This window comes from Mixophyes fleayi, chromosome 5 (assembly GCF_038048845.1).
Source record: "Mixophyes fleayi isolate aMixFle1 chromosome 5, aMixFle1.hap1, whole genome shotgun sequence".
NCBI lineage: Eukaryota > Metazoa > Chordata > Amphibia > Anura > Limnodynastidae > Mixophyes > Mixophyes fleayi.
The window spans coordinates 50,574,872-50,595,594 of NC_134406.1; the positions used below are offsets into that span (position 1 = coordinate 50,574,872).

General features: G+C 38.8%; 1 protein-coding gene across 1 annotated transcript in view; it reads right to left on the minus strand.

Moving 5' to 3' along the window:
* LOC142158305 (sodium channel protein type 5 subunit alpha-like) overlaps positions 1-20,283 on the minus strand; it is a 289,400-nt gene extending 269,117 nt beyond the window's left edge. Inside the window, exon 1 of the mRNA XM_075212169.1 lies at positions 20,012-20,283. The gene's annotated coding sequence lies outside the window, so the exon portion shown is untranslated. The remainder of the gene's footprint in view (positions 1-20,011) is intronic.
* Positions 20,284-20,723: the final 440 nt, after the last annotated feature.

Below are 20,723 nucleotides of genomic sequence, written 5' to 3' on the forward strand. Positions count from 1 at the left end.
ATATAGCACCACTGATTCCGCAGCGCTGCACAGGGAACTCATTCACATCAGTCCCTGCCCCATTGGAGCTTACAGTCTAAATTCCATAACATGCCCACACAAACAGACAGACAGACAGAGAGACACTAGGGTCAATTTGATAGCAACCAATTAACCTACTAGTAATTTTTTGGGAGCGTGGGAGGAAACCGGAGCACCCGGAGGAAACCCACGCAAACACGGGGAGAACATACAAACTCCACACAGATAAGGCCATGGTCAGGAATTGAACTCATGACCCCAGCTTTGTGAGGCAGAAGTGCTAACCACTGAGCCACCGTGCTGCCCATTTGTATCATCCCAGCCTTGCCCCCTACTGATGCCATGAGATCTGGTATAGGGTCCTACTCTCCCAGGTGTTCGGATGAGTAGGCAGGTGGGAGAACATTTTGTGTATTGAACCACTATCCATTAGGACAAGTGACATCACAGGCACAGAGGCAAATTTACAACTATCATCCTAGATAGTGTACCTCCCTCATAAAACTAACAAGGCAAGATTATCTAGGCAGATACGGACATTTACTTCTCCCAATCAAATTGGTAGTTTTCCAATAATAAATTGGCTACTGCATCAAATAGTGTATTTATCCCTCAAGCAGGGTAAGGGAGTGGGCACAACTATATACATTGTCAAAAGCAGAACTACTGTAAGTAGCAGGATGTGCAGCCCCTCTGGGGCCCAAAGGTGCAGGGAGCCCGAAAAATTCCAGATGACCCCTTTTGCTCTTGGAGCCAGCACGTGCTCAACGTCATATAGCATGAGCTCAAGTTTTTTATACATTGATGGGCACAGATAAAGTTATTTACACATGCACATTATAATATACATAACATAGAAGCTCTATTATATATATATTGCTACAAAGTCATTTTGTGCTATGCCCCTGGATAAATGTGCTAAATAAGTTACATAGTAGATGGATGCATTAGAATTAATTTTCTCTGAACAGCACAGACGTCTGCTGGGCAAATGCTTTTATTTGAGTAATCCATCTTTATAACTGCTACCCTCATCCAAAGCCACCTCTAAGTTCGCACTAATTTACAAACTGTCCCATCCGATGTTGTCCCTCAGTAAAATAAACGAAAGTGACAGCAGACAAAACTGGTTTATTTGACAAAATGCTGTAAAGAACCATTTGCTATCAAGATGCTATCTGTCTTTGGCAAGCTGAAGTTTCAGCCATATTACCCATACACTCGCTGTGTAGGAATTGAAATATTTTATGTATTTGATATATTTTAATATAACAGAGACATTCTGGTTTATATGCGCACATAGGGCCTTGTGTATAGTTTCCATACAGAAATGACAACACTTTTCCTGACAGGTGCACATACGTCTGAGTCTACATAAGTCACATTTGCTCCAACATGCTCTTACATGCCTACCCTGTCCTGTTCTGTCTCTTTAGTTGTTAGGGGCCGCGAGCGGCCACAAGCGCAGGATTAGCCTCATGCGGCAACAACCTTCATTAGTGCTTTCTGGGCATACACAGAAGTAAAAAAAAAAAGCATATTATACGCTGAAAACGCCATTTGCGTCCAACTCAACATGAGACTAAAATGTTCATTATGTATTATTTGCACCTAGATGAAGCAAGGTACATAGCTGTAATTACCATTGTCATAAGTACCATTTTCTGCCAACGTATTGATGGTGCAAGTTTCAAATCCATTGGAGCAGCTACAAAAATCATAAAACACCTGCAAATATGTATTAACTCCACACCAAACAACAACATATCTTGTTCCTCAAATCAAAATCTCCTTCATGTGGATTAATCATTACTGCTCTTATCCAAAGAAGCGTTCGCAAATGACAAATCTAAAGAGCCACACTGGACAAAACTCGCAGTCCAAGTCCAGCCTTCTACCACTTTAGACCATACCTTTCATTAAATTAAATATTTTCGTTCTTCTCCATAAATACTGTTTTTCTTTTGTGGAGTGATAAAAGCCATGAAAAAGTCTCCATTCCCTTGTTTCAGTAACTTTGTCCACTATAATGAAATTGTGTTTTTACCTTCTCTGCAAAATTAGAGGCTCTGCAAGTCTATGCAGCTTGGTGGGAATCTAGTGACACTGGTGTAAACCAAGGTGCACAGCTGGATCAGAGCAAGTACTGCTCTGCACTTCATGAACTGCCTCTATTGGAGGCAACCAACGATACTCCTAAGAATACAGCTCACTAGGAGATAGTAACATCATCTGGCACAAGTCACTTGCAATAGAAAACCCATTCTTAACACACTGGTTCCTGTCCACTTCCTTCTATTCAAAAGTACAGTTTTTGGCCAACATACTAAAAAGTGAGTCATATTTATGTAAATATATCAAAATATATCAACCGTCATGTCCAAGGCCTTATAAGAGCAAGCACGTCAATAGCACTTATCACCATTACCTTCCATAAATTGCACTAATCAGAACCAATGTCCCTCATAAAGATATGCCAATAATGGGAATTGTGTGGATGTACAGTAATATCTCATTATGCTCTCAAAATTATTACATTTCTTTATAATTTTTCAATATTCAAAAACAACAGCACCTATCAAGGGGTGGGATATATTAGGCAACAAGTGAACAGTCAGTTCTTGAAGTTGATGTGTTGGAAGCAGGGAAAAATGGTCAAGCGTAAGGATCTGAGCGACTTTCACAAGGGTTAAATTGTGACGGCTGGATGACTGGGTCAGAGCATCTCCAAAATGACAGGTCTTGTTGGGTGTTCCAGGTATGCAGTGGTTAGTACCTTACAAAAGTGGTCCAAGTAAGGACAAACGGTGAACTGGCGACTGGGTCATGGGCACCCAAGGCTCATTCATTCATGTGCATGGGGAAGAGCTACTGTAGCAAAAATTGCTGAATAGGTTAATGCTGGCTATGATAGAAAGGTGTCATAAGACGCAGTGCATCAGCTTGCTGTGCAAGAGGCTGCGTAGAAGCAGACTGGTCAAAGTGCCTATGCTGGCCAATGCCGAAAGCGCCTACAATTGGCTCTTAAGCACCAGAACAGGACTATGGAGCTATTGAAGAAGGTGGCCTGGTCTGATGAATCACATTTTCTTTTAAATCATGTGGACGGCTGGGTGCACGTGCATCGTTTGCCTGGGGAAGAGATGGCACCAGGATGCACTATGGGAAGAGGGCCAACTGGTGGGACCAATATTCTGCTGGAAAACCTTGGGTTCTGGCAGTCATGTGGATGTTACTTGCCATGTACCAACTACCTAAACATTGCTGCAGACCAAGTACACCCCTTCATGGCAACAGTTTTCCCTGATGGCAGAGGCCTGTTCCAGCATGATAATGCGCCCTGCCACACCGCAAACATTGTTCAGGAATGGTTTGAAGAACATGACAGAGTTCAAAGTGCTGACTTGGCCTCCAAATTCCCCAGCATCTGTGGGATATGCTGGAAAAACAAGTCTGAGTCATGAGGACCCCACCTCGCAACTTATAGGACTTAAAGAATCTGCTGCTTATGTCTTGGTGCCAGATACCACAGGACACCTTCAGAGGTCTCGTGGAGTCCATGCCTCGATATGTCAGAGCTGTTTTGGTGGTACAAGGGGGATCTACACAATATTAGGCAGGTGGTTGAAAGTGGAAATTCAGGCTTCCATTTCCAATGTGAACGTATAAACCAGCAATGGCTGATCACACATGTGCAGAGGCACCCTGGACCGGCTGGCGAAGCAGTAAGAGAACTCTTAGCGCTGCCAGACAGTATTTATTCTTAAATTGTATTGAGACTAGATTTTATATCTCTGCGATAAGCCAGGGTATAGTAAATAGGACTCTTAATCTTCACAATTAGTCATTGTAAAAGCAGCACAGTATATTTATTAGGGAAGCGAATGTAAGTGGGTAAGTTTTCATTCCATTTTCTTCGCTGGACCTGTAACTTGCAATATTAAAGTCTATCAGTTCACAGGGAAAGCAGCCATGTTGTGGGCTGATTCAATATGCAGCCTATCAATTCACTAGAAATTATCACTGAGACATGAAAATTATTTCTGCCTTTAAAATTTTAAAAAAGCAAAAAGCACAAACCCCTTGTGTAAGAAAGAAATAAGACGTAGGACTGTTTGCTTTATGTACCATAGGCAAAACTGTTAGACACAAAAGCGTCCACACCCACTCTGTACTTCATTACTATATGATAAGTGGCTTTTATCCACAAGCATTAAGTGTACTCTGAAAAGATGTAACTTTTAATAGCTAAAGGGGGAATTGTAATTGTTCTAAAGCATTAGAAAGCAGAGGCAGGATGAGCCGTCCTGTGTTACTGCATTTCCTGCTCACTGTGGCCGTACCTAAGATCCCTAATGCTGTTTTATGTCTGTTTGCTATATACAGTACATACACTAATAACTAGACCGGCCTCTCTCAGAGTGCTGTAGCTTCCTCAGTCTTGAACAGAGCTTCCAATATTACTTAATATATTCCTGCTGTCCCAGAAAGACCTGTCCTATCCCCTGAGTTTACTTTCATGGCTGATGGTCAAACACTTTGTCTGTCTACAGCTCCTGTCAGAGTTTGGATGAGCTATTGCTAAAAATGAGTCACAGCATATTAATTGTATAAACTCACTACACAATCCATCAATCACAATCAGATTTTAATGGTTTTAGTGTACCTGTCTCCTACACATATTCAAGGCAGCCATTTTGTTGGCTGAATCAATATTCATAGCTAGAACAGCCTATCGGTTCACTAGGAACTAATGACATCACTGATTCATGTGGCTTTGTATCCATGACGATGCAACCTATCAATATCACGACTCTCATAGCTGCCAACATATTAAAATAGTTCCCAGGGACAGTCTGCTGCTGAGATTTTCTGGGACTACAATTTCTTGGGACAAATCTTAAATAAACTTGCACTGTCCCTGGAAAGTAGGACAGTTGTTAAATATGGAGTCAGTGAGGTCACTAGTGTCTAGTGAATTCACTGGCTGTATTTTCATAAATATTGGTTCAGCGCATAATGTGCCTAGGCCACAGGTTCACTTTAGATGTTATGGTACAAGACTGCAAGTCAAATTTATGTTGATATGTGAAACTATTACTTGATGACATTTATACAATGAAGAAGATATTCATATAAGTTATGTAGATCATCTGCAGAATATTTCCTCTGCAAGGGTTGCAATGGCTATGGGCCCAGCATTAAGGTCCTACCACTATGCCAGTCCCTGTTTTGCTCTACTAGCGCATGCACATTGAAATCCCATTTGGACTTTCCATTCCAGGAATTCCCCAATAAACATATTTTTGCCAAAATGGCTAAGCAGAAACATTTGGTCAATGATAGGACTGTATATTTATCGAGCTAGCTGATAAATCAGAAATAATTAAAATGTCCATCATGTTCTCTTTTACCCATTTGAAGTAGGTTGCCATGTTAGGAGACAAGTCATTTGTCTGAGCAGACATAGTTTGAGTGACAGACTGGCATACTTGCTATACAGAAATGTGTAATGGTGGATTTATACATAGGGGCAGGGGCAGTGTGTCATAGCAGCTACAGTGGAATGTTATGATGACGGAGAAATATGTATTCTATCTTTAAGCTTTTCGTTTTGGTGTTTAAGCAACCTTGCTATTACACCCAGCTACCTAGCGCTCTTTCAAATATGTTCACATTCTCTATAAACATGTATAACTTAAGTGAGTATGATATAAGTCATATGTGGTGTCTAGAACAAAAACGCTGACACCTCTTTCTGCAACCTGACAATTCTCCCTGTGTAAGTCCTTCGCTGCCAGCACTCACAGAATTCACATTTGTATAAACCAATTGCTTCATTTCAACAATGCTGGAGTTGATTAGAAGAGCACAGGCTCCAGAAATTGTGTCAGAGTCCTGGCTAAGACTCCAAGGAGAGAACCGCAAGAATTAAGTAAGAACCATGAGCCTGTGCCATGGGAGCTGTGGAATCTACTGCCTATCCGCTGGGACCAGCAGCATCAGATGGGCCACACAAACAGTGGGGACATAGGGAAAGTCACGTGTACAACACTGGCAGAAACAGTTCAGGTATATTAGGAGTAAGACAGGAAGCAAATCATATTCTCGTGTAACGATGAATGTAAGAAATACTGCACAAAGACGCATCAAACCAGCTGTCCTCTCACTTATGTGAGCGGATGTATAGCTTCATTGAAGAAACAGTGATACAATTATGAGGCAAATATGTTCCCTAAAAAAATATATACAGGAACAAAAATCCCTAAAGGACCACAGGTGCATAGGTGTTAAAAAACATGTAAAAGCTAATTTACTAACCACAAATAGGCGGATGTACAGCGAATTTTGCTTATTTGTTCACGAAAATATATGTGCACACCCATTCCACAGTTCAGCCCCTGTACAAACGACTTGTGTGAGCATTTGTGGAATTACCGACTCAAGTGTTTATGGAAACGGTGAAACAATGTAAAAAATGTTGCGTAAAAGACCCTCATACCATCATTTTAGGTCTACACAGATTTCAGTTAAACTTTTCCCCTGCGTATAACAAATAAGGAGGTCCCCCATGGAAAGTCACACTGAATACAAGAACCAGCTCGCTCTGCAGCACTACAGAATTTGCTGGCGCTATATAAATAAATGTTGATGATGATGATGGTAGAGGTGAACTAAGGGGTATAGTTATCAAATGTCGAAAAGCCCTATTGCAGTTGCCCTCTACATCAAGAGGGTACCGTGGCAATAGTGCTGCTATCGCCAATAGTAACCTCCACTGGCAGTAAGATTTGCCAGATTTTTCCTACCCTGTTTAACAATCATTGCGGTGCTAATTGTACGTCAACCCTTACTGCTCTGGGCCTATTTTACCATGGTCACCAAAATATTGCGGTAATAACAGATTTTTTTTTAATCACTGTAATAAGCAGGATATAAAAATCATAGTTGTCATAGCTTATTAATAAATAGGTCCCTTAGTCTAGTTCACATAAATCCCCTCTATTCCATAGTAATCTTGGTATTACCATTTTTTTCTTGGTTTATTTCTTCAGGCTGCTAATAATGATTAGAATTCTGCAGTGTCATGGGGATTACCATGGCAACCACAGTCACATGGTACATGATGAAGAGAGACTTTGTGGGATTGCTGTTTTAAATAATAGTCCAATCTATGATACTTCCAAGGACGTATAAAAAAAGAGAGCCTTTTGCAGAGGAAAAAAGCACTGTGCCCTCTCCACTCCTCGCTGAAGAGACATAGTTAGACAGGTGACATCATGTTGATGTGATAGTTAATGCACTTACAGCGAGAAAGGCACATAAAATAGGTGTTTCACATCACATTTATTCATAAATAGGTCTGCTCTTTCTCAGTGAAATGTATTTCCCTGTTGTATTGGCTTATTGGATGAACATGCTCAATTCTATAAAGGCAGGATCTCTTCTGACAAGCAATTTGGCAGGTTCCAAATAATTCCAATTTGTTCAGTTTAGTTAGTAAATGGTTTAACAAAGACTAAACTAGCCAAGGATGCCTTCAGAAACGTGTCTGGAATACTTAGGTTGAATGTGTGTCCACACCAGTGACTCTTTAGGGCTCAACTACTAATATAGGGAAGAAGCAATGAGGTGCTGAAACTCATAGAAATCCATCCAATATCATATTTCTCAGTCGCATGGAAGAGAGACTTGTGAAAGCTAACATGTGATTTGTTGCTATGGCACCAGAATTAGATGCCATTTAGAGCCGTGGGGACCAAAAACTACTTGTGCCTGGAGTTTTCAAAATGACGATGTTGGCAGATACCTGCATACAATGCGGAATTGAGAAAGTTTTCCAATGCCACCACAGTCAAGTATAGTTAGATACACTCTACCAGGGAATGTATCAAACCAATGAAGAAAGATAGGTAGGGACTTGTATTTGCAAAACAGAACATATAGGTCTATAATATATAATCCAAATGATAACAAGTTTTACATGTCACAAAGGTATGGTTGTGTGTTTGTGGTGTTTGTTGTCTCTCCCACCCCCACTGTCAGATTCTTTAGTTGTTTCAAACGCTAGAATCTTGATCTAGAAGTTATCTGTATAAAACTAACTTGTATTGTCTATAGATTCATTTGTAAAGCTGTAAAAGATATCTACGTGTGTTACTATGAAAAAGACAAATATGTATTTTAGGATTGCCGGTGGTCAAAGTGGAAATTTAGAAGTCTTCTAAATTTACAATTTGGTTACTCTCTGACTTCCAAAGATTAACAAAACAAAGGCATTTATTAAATATTGTTCTACAAAAACAAAGAGTATAACAATATAACATAATGATTCTTACAAACCAGTAGATGAATAATTAATGAGAAAGAAAATCACGGTTTCTGATTTGGAAAGGCTTAAAACACAGGTATGGTAATTGTGATGTGTTAAATTACCTCGTGTTCACCTTGTGTATAATCCCTTCCCCCTAGTGCCTGAGTTGGTGTTTGATTAATCTAGGTTCTTTTTTTAGCAGTTGTTTATTGTTCGTTTCCCTAGTTAATGGCTGGACCAGCAGAAGAGCAGTGACGTATCCTGTAGCCTAGCATGTGAGCAGCCATAGTTATTATCTACCACACCCGTACTCTCCAGACTGTCATGCTGCATGTACCTGCTCCAACCACACAGATGGAACAAGGATGACTTATGACAGTTATATATTAACTCTGCAGTGGCAAAGTAATCTGCTTTATAATATCTACTATTTATACAACAGGATGGCAGACACTAATAGGGGGGGGGGGGGTCATTAACCCTGAAAATAACGGGATTTTTAATTAAGCATTTTAAAATAAAGACATGTAATTTGAAGTTACACTGTTTATTTCCAACTAAAAGTCCCATATTTGTAGACATTTCAGCCCATTCAGTGAATTTGGATTTTAGTTGTGATCCTCTTTTGTGATTATTCACAAATAAGATACTAGTTGTAGTCTTACAATGAATGTACAGTAAATAACTCTACTCTCTGTACCATACATGACAATTTGGAAACTCTAATACTTACCAAAATGTCTGGGGTACCTAAGAGAGCTGCTGTGGGTTCCCCTACAGTCTCAGGTTAGCCCTTACTAGTGTACCCAATCAGCCCTGACATAGGTGAACACAATAGTCAGATGCTCAGTGAATGATGGAGCCTTTTGTGACCTCGTTAGACAGAAGATTGCTTTTACTTTGGGCATGTACATATTTTGGTTGATGTGCATTGTAAACCAGGGCTGCCTGGCTAGCCAAATATGTCGCTTTATGCTAATGTCACATGGGTACTTTGAGCCCAGCATATTTTATCCTACAGAGTCTGTCACTTATCCACTTTATTTGCCTGCATGAAACAGGAGTTTCCTGTCACATGATCACAAAAATGCTTTACAAACGGCGGGGTCAATTTATCAATGGGCAAAATGCCCTATTGAAGAAGAAAGATATATGTTCAGTTAATTACCACTCCGAATTGCCCTGTACCCCAGTAAATAAGTATTATTTTTTTGGGGGAGGGGAGGATGGTAGATATGAGTTATATGTTATCTACGGTTATATATTGGTATATAAAAGTTTTTCTTTGTAATAGCAGTGGAATTGGAAGCTTAAACCAGGTCAGTAGAACAGAGCGTAAGCTCCGGGGTGACAAGTAACTCTTATTGTCATGGTGATAAGAATCTTGATAAATAGGCCACTTAGTCTGAAACAAAAGTGTTTATCAGTAATACATTAATATTAATGACTATGATATATAACTACACCCATTTATATTACAGACATTATAATAAATATTGCAAATCTCACAATGTTACAGTTCATAAAGCATTTTATGTAAAACAAAGGAACATAGTTGCAGACTTATGGTCATCTACAGGGGAAGCTCCCCATAGTTTTAGTTTATGAAGGATGGATGTAAAAGCTGAATTACAAGGAACATGTTTAAATGTTAGAATGATGTTGTTTTAAATACTTGCAGACTGCTGTGGTTTCTTCATATTCTCCTTTTCAATGCAAATAAATCTACCAACAAATGTGATAAATGTAACCATATCTATAACTATCTATCTATACCATATATTATAAATATTTCTGTAATAAGACCAAACTTAAGATAAAATTCCAATACATTTTATTTTAATTCAAACTCGGAAAATAATAACATTATTTACAAATAATTATTTTTAAGTTCCTATCACTTTGTGATGGAAGTACCATAATATTCTCTACGGATGGATAGACAGTGATTTTCACACACCCATTTCTTTAACTGGCTTACACCCATTCAATACAACAGAACTTTGCAGACAGCTGACTACTATTACTCAGAGATGTTAGAGCAGGTTTAAGCTCTTGAACACAATTGCGCCTCAGTACTGATGATTCGGATAAAGTGCTGTATTTCAACCATAAGGCAACAGAGAAATTAGTTGCAATGATTTGAAATTATTTTATTATCAAGTGGACATACGTATTAACAAAAATGTGTGGATATATTTTTAATATGTTTTAAATCGTACATACAGTATTGGTATCCAGCTAGGTGCAAGCTTATCATATCATGACAAAAATATCAGGCATTTCTCTTTGGTTATAGTTTTAGCTACATTAAATCATCTACAATAGTAACTGCTGTCTCTTTAGTATGTGAATATGGAAACCGAAAGTTGAAAGAGTGTCTGTGAAGTGATGGAGTGCCAGGTTACATCTCTTATGTGGAAACTCTATCACACACACATCTTCCATTCATCTCCCTCTGCATTAGAACATACAACTTTTCCATTTTTCCCCCGGCTTTCTGTTTGACAGTCTGACTGATAGTATTAACAGCTGCTGCTGTGTGGCCATAGGAAGCAGAACAATTTGAAAACTGTGACAACAACATTAACACAAGACAACAAGCCAGCAAGTTTCCCAACCTCCCAAGCCTTGCGGCCCTGCACTGCTAGATTCCTGGAGCCGGGGCACAGGGCCCTGGTACAGTAGCAAGTGGCAGCTGTCGTAGAGATGTGACGCGCAAGAACTCAGCCTTTCCTTCCCTGACTGGGAAATAAGCGGAAATGCCAAGAGCCCTATGGCACGCTACATTCCACCTGCCAGGCTGAAGGAACTTAACCCTTCTGTCAATGTATCGGCTGTGAGCGTTCTAGAATACTGGGGCCATGAAGTGCACATTCTGACTTTATAATGTATGTCCAGCTATATATAGCCTATATTAAGGTATTCACTATTATAAATTTGTATATATATTCCAAAACTAGAGAACTTAAGATATTTGACATTGTAAGTAATCGTATTAACTATTTTCCTCACTACTATACTATTACGTAATAAAATAAATTAATACAATGTGTGGTGCAAAAATGGTGCATTTCCATGTTTATTTTGAATTGCACATATCTCCCAATATGTGCAACTGAAAATAGTATATAAACGCATCCACATGAAGACATATATAGGGGCATATTCAATTGTCGCCCTTTTCCGCGGCATTAAAACTACTACCGTTATTACGGTAATAGTAAGCTGGATTTCAACTCGCGGCTCAGGGAGCTGCAAGCTGAAATCCAGCGAGAAAACTACCGTAATAACGTTTTTTACGTGCACTATTACCGTAATAATGGTAATAGTGCGCGCGCCGCGAGATTTTCGGCGTTTACGCCAACAATTCAATATGCCCCTTAAAGTTCATCAAGACACTTTAGTAAGTGGCTACATCACAATAAAGTTAAAGACGCCATTAATCTCTAGGTCCTCTCTAGGTGTGGGGGCCCTATTGTCTGCCCTCCCACCTAGAGAACCGGGTGCGATGCTGGGCTGTTAGAGAAGGGGAGGGGACGTATTTTTTTTAATTGTTCATCTTTTTCCCAATTTGACAACAAAGATAGCTCAAGCAGCCTGCAGCTTAAGCTATCTCGCCTAACAGAACCATTTGTAAGAAAAACTATGATGTGAGTTTTTGGCAAACTGCCACTTAGTAAAGCTTACGTTGTATATACTTGCCATTTTAAAAAAATCGGTGTGGCGATTTCAAACTATTTGTTTGGTTTCGTCTATTTTTTTTTTTTGCACATAAAGTCGACAACAAAAACTACTTGCGGTTTTGTAAAAACGCACTATACTAAATTTACCCCTTAGAGTGTATATAAAATTATCTTCCTAACTGTAGTGCCTGATGCTAGGGGGTACAGGTTTGTAGACGTGATAAAGGATACAGTAAACGCAACTACTGCTGCTTCATTTATCTGGCTGATATCATATATTATATTTTCACATGAGAGCTAATGAAGCAATGTGATTTCATTCTATGGGGTAGATTCAATTAACCATGCTGTTCCGCGCATTATTACTGTTGCTACGGTAATTTCTCCACTGATTTTTGCTCGCAGCTCTGTGAGGAAAAAATCCCTAGAAATGACCGTAGTAACGGTAATACGGCGCGGGCCGCGTGGTTCTAAAGGACAACGCAGCTCATTGAATCTACCCCTATATGTGCATTTTTTCATATTGGGATTTGCATAATAATACTACTACTAATAATAATAATAAACTAAATTTTATCATCATCTAGACAGCAAAATCATCATCAGTATTCAATGCATGCAAAGGAAAACACATTCATTAAATTGCTGAAAAAAGTATGGAAATATTCACTTAAGATTGATGTAGGGATGGTACAAATGCATGACCCAAAACTAGAAAGATAAAGTTATTTATGTAACAAATGTTGCACATGTCTATAATAATTATAGTAATCTGAAGATGGAACATGATGCTATTTAAATGCTCATTATAGAAAAGAAATACTTAAGTTGAAAACAACTTATTGTTTCTACAGCTCTTCTGGTTGGGTATAATACGGATTCCATCGTATCTGCATTACTCAGGCATTCTAAATGATTTATCATGCTGACGTCATAGGGAAGTCATGTTCTGCTACTGGCTGTGGCTGATATTTTATTTTCACAAGCAGCGAGGCAGAACCCACTCATGTTAACAGATGCAATAAGAAAATAAAAAGATGTTTCGCACTAAAGATGGCCACATATGGGCCAGATCCATATCCCATCCCAACCGTCAAATGACAGGAACGGTTTACAAATTGGCAACACTCATAGGTTTCTAAATTCTGCCATTTAGCTTTCAGGCCGAGGGATGGAATGATGGGGCTAACAGTGCACATGTTCTGCTGAGCGAGAAAATAAGGAGAGAATTGGAGGTTATGTCAAATGTTATTTAAATCATTAAAATGTAATTACCACTTATACTAAGCAGTAAATAAATTGCTGCTTGGTCAGTTGACCGATTGAAGATGATGCTGGTCTCAGTGACAAATGGTGTGTTGTAGGTGGATACATTTAACAAATTAAAGTTTGAAATAACCGCCAGTGCCCTCCTCACTGTCTGAGATAGTGTCACATGACCAGTGTCACATGACCGGTGCCACATGACCAGCACGGATTGTAGCGGCAGAGAGGATCCATCATTTCAGGCAGGACAACACAGATCAATCTGAACCTCGACCCGAAAATGATCAGATACATTTTGATGAGGTTATTCTTGGGCGTCGTGATATTTTGGAGGGGCCCATCCTGCAGCTATACAAGGTCAATCTGCAACAAAGTATTTATTTCTCTTGACCATAGATGAGTAAGCGTCCTGTCCCTCTGTCAGGGACTACCAGCCAGCCTAGGCTTGGACTTTTAGTACCAACCAAAATAGATAAAACTAAAAAAAGCACTAATGTGAACTTGTTTTTTGAAGTAATGAAGGAAAAACTTTACAGTGTTATCAACATAACCAACATTTTTACTGCCCCCTCGGAAGCGTCACGAGACACAGCTGCGGTGGAGCGAATCGCTGCATTGTCACTTCACTCAGGAGTCTCCCGGAAATTCCAGGAGAGTTGGAAAATATAGGTATCAATAATATGCAAACTGCATAGTCCGATAAACACGCAAGAGCATGTCCAGATCAGATAAGTAGAGCCCAGGTGGACACCTGACCTGTAATCTACACCTCAGCCATCTGCATACCAGAGACCCTTTCATGTTACCAATAGCTAACAGCAACTAAGTGTATAATACTGCACGGCCTGACATCTGTTTAAATCCAAAATATCAGATTTACCTAATGACAAATTACTAGGGTCAAATATACAGCACATATCAATGTTCTCATTAAAACTTTGCATCAACACACTGCTATTTACCTCAGGAACAATCATATAATAGAATTTCTCATATAAGTCATTCAAGAAACAGAGATACCAGTGGCCCCCACAAGGTCATTTTTGGTTCATATAAAGTTACATTTTACAAGTCATTTATAGTTTTGCTGTCCTTTCTACTGTGCAGATTATTAAATATTCACTGTATAAAATAAAGGTAGTTGCAGCTTCCATTCACCATCTGGCACTGGATTAAAATAATGTACAAAAAATGCTTGAATGGGTTATTCCTCAAACATGTTAAGTAGCATAAAAATATGAAGTACTCTGAGTAGTAACACTGTCACTTAGACACAGTGAAGGCAGCATTATTGTGAACGGTACCAATATTCACAAGTGAGGAATGCATGCTATCAATTCACTAAGAACTAGTGACACCACTGAGCCACTTTATGACCGATATACATGAGTCACCTAGTGATTCCTAGTGATTTGATAGGCTGAATATTTATTTTATAGTCCAAAAAATAGGCATTGTGTGTAGGTGACACTTGTGCTTTAATTATAGATCCCTACACATAGATTAACGGAGGGAGGGTTAGGAGCCCAGTACGCATCATTTGTCCAAACCATTTCCCGAAATATTGCTGCCTTAACTGAACATTTTGTAAACTGGATGGAAACACGATGCATAAAAGCTCAAGACAGTGATTATTGTGGAGATGTTAACAATAAAATGTGTAACATATATTTTAAAACAACACATATGCTATTAAACTATCAGTGTCATTGATAGACACTCTGGCCTGCTCCGGTGATCAGCCTTGTTAGGTTGCTGTGCCAAGAGTTGGGAACATAAATCTGCATTGGCATCTAGAGGCAGGAAGGACTCTCGCATACAACTATGTATGGATATCTCTCAGGTCCCTCGGACAAAGTGTGTGAATTTACTGGAACTCAGAGTTTCCGCAGTGACTGCGGGGAAGACTGCAGAATAGTATTAAGCGAATTGGTTAATCCACAAAAATGATGGGCCTATGTTAGGAACAAAGAAAAAAAAGGTGCACATTTTGCACCTTGGCAAAACCATGTTGCACTGCAGAGAGGGCAAATTTTATATGTGCAGACAAATTTAGAGTTGGGTGATATGCCCTAGCTCAACTCTAATTTTCAGTTTAAAAATAAAGCTGCTCAATATTTATGTGCTACATGCTAAAAGCAATCAGTATTTTTCCCAGCATGCATCTGCAGCATTGCAACATTGTTTGTCCAGGAGCAAATTTTTTCTCAACTCTAAATGAGGCAAAATGTTGTTATATATGAAAATTTTGCAAACTGAAATAAGATAACAAAGAATGTTCTGTTACCATTTGAGGACTAACAGTATAAAGTATTTTAAGTATGCCATTACCTCTGTTACAGATTATTTAGAACACAGTCTTCTAGTTTCTTAATGCTTTTGTTTGCAATGAGGATTTTGTTTACAACATGCTTAAGTATACAAAGTCCCTGTCAGATGCAGGGAACAATGGGTGCTGGAAGGAATGGGTTGTAAGAGCAGGAGAGTGAAACAAAAGTGTGGTCAGGAATGTAGTTAGGAAGAAAGTCGGACAAGCGAGAGCCGAGCTGGATGGAAGGCCGTACACAGCCAATCAGAGCCGGGCGTGGAAGTTCTGTGCTATTTTTTTAAACGCAACTTACGTACAAAGTTGCGTTGGGACTGGAATCAGGTCCACAGTGATTATACTTGAAATACTTTTTAGAGTTTGCCACAAAATATACTAAGTTATGCAAAGTAGTTTACTAAGAATATAATTTAATGTTTTTTTCTAATTGAGGAACCACTTACAACATATTTTGCATGCTACTACATCTTAAAAAAGGGTAATTAGAAAGGTTGCACCTTGCACTTAATAGGAACTACATGCCTTGCTACTTATAACAGTGTCCACCTGTTGGGTAAGAAAACACACCTTTTCCAGTTACTGTTTCTGAAAAATGTTTTTGTCAAGTAAAAATATACTGCTGATAACAGTGAATATAGCGGCCAGGTATTTTTATACGATCATGGATAGGTGTAAATTCTGGTCAAGCCTCATTTAAAGATAAATGCATAGGATTCCAAAGAATGAAGGAACATTCTGCTCAGGGCGATAATTACCACAGAATTCTTAAATTTCTATGATGTTGCATCACTCTGTCATTAAAAGACCTCTCTACATACATTATATCCTTCCTCATCAAGGTATAACTATAAGACCATCTATTTAAGGAACATACTGTACTGCCCTCTATGTGACCTTGTATCACAGGTATCATCAGGTAATACAGAACATCCTATCTATGCTCAATAAAAACTCTTCAACTAAATAAATTGCTGCAGAAACTACTGTGAGCCGGAGGACCAATTGGAAGCTGCCAGCTCTGTGCTTGCGGCTTCTTATTGGTCTGTGCCCCACAGGCACCAGCTCTGGTGCTGTACTACAGAAACGGAGGAGCTCTGGGAAGAACTGTTCATCATCCAGTTCCCAACATTTAGCAGAGAGTGCAGCTTTAATTGTGGCATGAACCCAAAAATGTAATGTGAGTGAATGGAGCTATACACATACTTTCTAACAAGCAGTCACTTCATGTTATTAACTATGTCGCCTGCAGTATTCTGAAGTGTTAATATTTGGAAAATTCAGTTAAGTTCTATGGGGACATTTATTAAGTAAATTGTACACTATGCAAAATGCTTAAAGACAAGTTTCCTAACGCTCTGCTGAGTCTGTAAACTAAAGCTTGCAGGAATGGAGCGTGCAGACCACCAGTACTCATCGCTATCTGTCCCTAATTTTCAGGCACCATCATGGTTTTAATATTTTGGGGATTTATTTATATTAGTCAATTGTAGAGTGCATCTTCTCTTTATCTATATATTGAATACAATTCTAACTTGCCATTTATACTCTGCACAATATACAGGCTAATAATTATTGAAGGAAAGTATTTACAATGCCAAAAGTGACATTATACCTATAGCCAGGGGCCAAGTGATGCTGGGGGCTTACCCACTTAGCCAGCATTGTTGTGCTATGCTTACCCATGCCTGCCTAGCAGTCAATTATTTTTCAAGTGTTGGTAACTATGCCAGCATACAAGGATTGGAGAGAGAATGTAGATTTAGCAGTAGTTTAATATGGGCCAGATCTGCCTATTACGAGATTCTCACCCAGGAATTGCTACTACATTGACTAACCAATCATATCCACTTTTACCCAGGATTCTCTGCCATCCAAAATGTTTACTGGGTATAAAGAATACTGTATAAATAGGCGTTTGCCTATAATGAGTTTTTCATATATTTTCTGAGCATAGAAACTTAGCTTTACAGGTAAAGTAATGTAGTTTTTGTTGGGTATCTAATAAAAAAAATAGCTTTAAAACTGCATTACCACCTAGTAAAGTATTTTTCTAATGCACCCCTCCCTCAAGCCTGAGCCGCAGGAGCTACTCAGTTTAACCATTTTTCCCCGGGGCTCTCTGACTGCCCCATCTGAAAAATGGGGCGCAGGGTTGTATGAATGGGAGGACCAATCGCACGTTTTATTCAATGGATTCTAATTGGTCCTCCAGTTTACTTTACTCTCCATCACCATTTAAAGATATCAGTATTAAGATCATCAGCATTATTAACATTTATTTATATAGTGCCAACATATTCCATAGGGCTTTACGATTGTGAATAAGCCCAGTAATAAAACAAGACTGGGTAATACAGACGGTCAGAGAGGAGAGGACGCCCTGCTGGCATGCTGACAATCTATAGAATTCTTTTCTTATTTGCCAATTCTGTATTTCAAAACCAGCAGATCCCCAAAAAAAAAGTAGCTGCATGTAGGGGCTCCAGCTAGTGGGCAGCTGGAGCCCCTAAAATTATCTATATGTTTTAAGCTATGTCAACTTTTGAGCATGACTGAGCTGCAAAAGATATAGGGGCAACTGAGCGTGCATGTCTTGTCCTGCCTGGACAGAGCACATTTATATCCCTGGGGCTTTTACCCTATGTTGTCTCAGAATGGACAGCTAAAATCCTGTCCCCAGGGCTAATTATTTCTAAATAATACACAGAGAACCATTGAAACAAGATGTGAGCAGAAAACAGGAAGGCAGCAGCACTTAACATTCCATCCACCTGTTCTTGGCCTGTGGATATATTTGGTTTATGTACAAAAACGCTCACTTCCAGCTAATTGATCCCAATATTGAAATCTTGTGTTCCAAACTTTCAAGAATAAAGATAATTATTTAGTGGGTATTGTCCTATAATCCCAATTCAACTAAGAGTTAATTAACCCAAAATAGTTTTTAATAAACCAAAAAATCCATTAAATCTTAATATGCATCCATTACTTATTTAATTGTTTATGCAAAAATGTTCATATTTATCAGTTTGCAAGTAACCTAATGTATACAAAGATATTAAATATAACACAAGTCAATGTTTCACGTAACTGGATTTTTAAGATTTATAACATGCCCATATTTTCCAGTATATTATTTTGGTATGAAACACAATATCACAGAATACATCTGTTTTCCTTTTATATACAACTGTAGGATAATTATAAAAATTCAAAACAAGCACATATACCTTATACTGAATGAATGTGTAACAGTAAATACACATTAGTTAGAAAGAGCTAGTGATCTGCTTCTTCTATATTAACTATTGCATTTCACTAAATTCCACTCAACAATTTTATATCATTTATGAATTTCTGACTTAAAAGAGGAAACTTGATATTTTATTGACAATTCCTTTATCCTGCCTTATAGCAAGTAATAATCGATATGTTTTCTTCAAAAAACAGTTTAATAATGACTATTGTCCAGAACCACTAAGTGTTTTCCAAAGTGAATAGATTGAAGACAATTCTAGGGGGTTCCACTCAAACAAATAAACAACATAAACATTAATAATAATAATATTAATAATAATATTATTAATAATAATAATATAAAGATCAAAGCAGTAGCAGCTATGACAGACACATTACAGCCAGCCATGCTTTCAAATTGAATAAAATAATCTGTTCAATTAGATAAATGCATTTAAAGTCAAACACACTTCCAGTGTAGCAAGCAATACTTAGGGTAATTTAGTTACATAATCACATGGGCAGGATGAGGCATATACAGCTGTACAATGGCACATCAGCAGCCTCTGTTTGCCTTACGCACCCGTCCCATGTAATCCAATTTAATTGTAATTATTGTAGAGGGAGCAAAAAGCTACGTGATAATGGATTTGGATTCTCCTTGTAAGGTTACAAAGTTGACTTGTGAAAAAGATACTGACGTTCAGAAGAGGTTTCTCTGCTCCATATTTTACGCTGTCAAAAAGTCTGGGATGTATTCCAAATACATGGTATAAATCTTTTTATTTTCTAAATGCTAGGTCTTACCGCAAGTCCAGTGGATTAAAGACTTTGACAACTAAGCTATCAGTTTATAGAAATACATCCCTTCATTTACCACCTGACCACATAAAAAATATAATTTAAGCAGAGAGAGTGACAGGTGAAGAGAAAGGTCTGTTTTATTATCAATATCAAACTATTCAACCATAACTGACACAGCTGCAGGTGAATTCCCAGTTAACTTTTATACTGGTTACAGGTCAAGATCGATTAGAATTAAAATAATTTATTCACTTATGAAGTGAGGGTCTTTTGTGCTACTGACTAGATGCATTGGATGCGACAAGTCAAAGCTGTAATGTATTACACATATATACATATAGAGTATCAGATACTTACATTGAAGTACAGCTTGTCCCGTTGATCTATATAGTTCGTATGCTGCCTAGATCTGTATAGAAATTCTCGGGTTAAGTCCACAAACTGTTCTGCTCTCTACCCCTGATGGTTAGTCCAATTAAAAACCCAGCTCATGTTGCTTTTGTGGGAGGCACAAATTGGGGGTGGGTGGGGGGAGTCCGCCTCCAGCTGCTGGTCTGTGCCAAGCTGATCTATAAGGATGAGAATGGCAAGAGGGAGACTAAACTGGTTCAGAGGGGGATGATGGAGTTTAGAGAACAGCTTTAAATTACCTGCTGAGGTCTGTGTGTGTCTGGAACCCCTCGGAGGTTTTAGGATGTGTGATCTCTGATCAGCAGCTCAGGGACTGGTCTCAAGGTAACCACTCCCTGAGAATGAGCCAGACAGCAGCTGCCTTCAACACTTACAGGGCTGGGAGGTCTCTTCCTCTATCTCTTCAGGCTACAACAAATGGGCATCCAAGTTTTTGATGGAATTCCATGTTCCCCTCCAAGCCTTGGGAGTCCTGTGATTGTCAGGGTATAATTGTGATGATAGATGAAGAACCATATACTCTGGTAGTCATGACTGTACAAGCCCTCGAAGCCCAGCCCTTTTAGTTTCCAGTAGGACACTAATTACTCTCATATACCTCATCTAAGCCAGGAAGCCATAAGTATCATCTCCACGATCACAGTGTACTTCTTTTACT